At 42.3% G+C, this 2,523-nt stretch overlaps 1 pseudogene; it reads right to left on the bottom strand.

Moving 5' to 3' along the window:
- Positions 1-466: 466 nt before the first annotated feature.
- LOC121821911 (L-lactate dehydrogenase B chain-like) lies at positions 467-2,181 on the bottom strand (annotated as a pseudogene).
- Between the last annotated feature and the right edge of the window lie 342 nt (positions 2,182-2,523).

The raw sequence follows: 2,523 nt of genomic DNA on the forward strand, positions 1-2,523 counted from the left end.
CCTATGTATAATTATACAAGTGTATGATATGTATACTGCATATGACTAAAATCAGATACATTTTGGGAAGGGACAGAGGCCATAGAGAAATGGTTATATGACTTAACACATGAGTCAAAACAAAACAAAAGCCCGCCCTTACTATATGCATTAGTAATGAAAATTCTCCTTCGCTAGCAGGGCTTTAAAGGAAGCTCCAAACAATAATTGAGCTCCTTCGAGTACCCTCACCCATGTGGTTTGCTGCGGACCTTGACAATGGATCCCTTTCTGGTAAGTCCTAGTACTTCACTTTAAATCAAGCTCTCTTGCTATGTAAGCCCTTCTCTTCTTTTTTTCTTTTCCCACACTGGCAATAGCTAACTTTATTTGTTCCAAAGCTCATAGTGCAAGCATGCAACAAGCCTGGACTTTGATCTGTGAGCTCATATCACATGTCAGAGAAGAAACAAACTGTGACCTATATACAAGTTAAAGACTAAAGGTTCATGGTTAATCACATTGTAGGTTTGGGATTTACAACCTAGAACTCGGCAGTCACAGGCCTTGTAGATCCTTCTGGACATTCCCCAGGGTTTCTGCACGTTTCCTGAGCTGAGCAACCTTGTCAGCCTTCGGCTTCTGGTTGATGATGCTGGGTAATCTCTGAACATTAAGGATGCAGGGAGACTGAGGAAGATTTTGTTCTCAGCGTTATATATTCCCTTCACCATCATAGACACAGGGTGAATCTCAGATCGTTTTTTCAACTGGATTCAGTGAGGGCAGCCACACTTGATGCAATAGTCCAGTGATGTCTCCTTTTAGCTTAATGGCTTCAAAGGTGCTTCCCACCACCACATATTATATCCCCTTCCTTCTAGTTCTGTCGTAATCTGTTCCCACTTTTGGATTCAATCCCTGGAGAGGAAATGCCTGCCATGGTCACCCCACTCCACACAGCCACGCTGGAGTCAGCATGTACTCCCCAAGCCCACCCCTGACAGCCGCGGAGATGAATGCTAACTTTCTGCCCTCACACGGCAAAACCTAACAAACCCAGACTGCCAACACAGCTGAGCATGCGGTGCACGGGTGGCCCATTTAGTTGCCAGGTAACACAGGTATGGAGATCCACCGGGTTAGAAACCACAGTGCTGGTGCAGTCACAGCTGTACTTGGTGCTCTGTGGAAATAGGAACATGAACACATGGCACCAAGCTGAGTTGACCCTTCTCCTGATGGCGGCGGACTCCTGCAATCACCACTACAGTCTTAGAATTGGCGATTACAGAGCAATTTTATCTATTTATCTATCTATCTATCTATCTATCTATCTATCTATCTATCTATCTATCTATCTATCTATCTATCATCTGTCTATCTATCTATCTATCTATCTATCTATCTATCTATCTATCTATCTATCTATCTATCTGCCTGTCTATCTGTTTATCTGTCTATTATCTGTCTATCTATCTATCTATCTATCTATCTATCTATCTATCTATCTATCATCTATCTCTCATATATGACATCCTGAACAGATTCCCCTCCTTCTGGCCCTCCCAGCCCACCCCTATCCACTCCTCATATTAACACTGGACAACACAACCCAGTAGGAGGACAAGGGTCCCAAGAGCAGTCAAAAGAGTCAGAGAGCCCCTGCTCCTACCGCTAGGAGTCTCACAAGAAGCCCATCCTACACAGCCATCACATATAAGCAGAGTGCCTAGACCTAGAGGGTCAGACCCATGCAGGCTCCCTGATTGTTGGTTCAGTCTCTGTGAGCCCCTGCGAGCCCAGGTTAGTTGATTCTCACAGAGTAATCTTTATCCACCACAGTTTTAGGAGTCTGAAGAGATAAGCTCCTGTGCTGCGGATTCATCATTCTCCTTTGAGCTTGTCTTTCAAGATGTCTACAAGGGCAAGTTCCTCAACCAGAGACTTTCCCAGAATGCTGATAACACATGCCATAAAACTTTTCTGAAACCTCCTGTGGTGATCTTATTGCATGGGGTGGCGCCTCCTCTTCTGTACCAGGTGTGATGAACATTTCCTTAAAGGCTGCCATATTGCCCAGACAAGAAAAGGCTCACAGAGCACTGAAATGGGGATCAACACAAAGTCATCAATCTCATGAGCCCTTATTTTCAACTCTTTGGAAAGGAGATCAAAAAACATGGACACATCTAGACCTCCTTACCCTCCATCCACTGATAACAAAGTTTCTTTGAGTCTTTTTAGGCTATAGTTTAGTAATTCGAACTAGTTATACCAATTCCTAGTCAAGTTCTATTTTAAATCAAACAAAATATCTAGACAGAACAATTTCCAGGCTCCCTTCCATTACCAGCATTCTGTTGATGACAATTTTAGATTTAAGACGTTATCTTAGGATCTGAGAATTATTTTATCCTTATTCAAACAGTTGGCCTTTAAATCTCTTTTAAGAGGCATAATGCTATCCAAAGATCCATCTAATGCTTTTAATGTAACTTTTAGAACCTTATAATTTTAAAAACAATTATTTTCATATATATC

Source organism: Peromyscus maniculatus, chromosome 13, assembly GCF_049852395.1.
Source record: "Peromyscus maniculatus bairdii isolate BWxNUB_F1_BW_parent chromosome 13, HU_Pman_BW_mat_3.1, whole genome shotgun sequence".
Classification (NCBI taxonomy): Eukaryota; Metazoa; Chordata; class Mammalia; order Rodentia; family Cricetidae; genus Peromyscus; species Peromyscus maniculatus.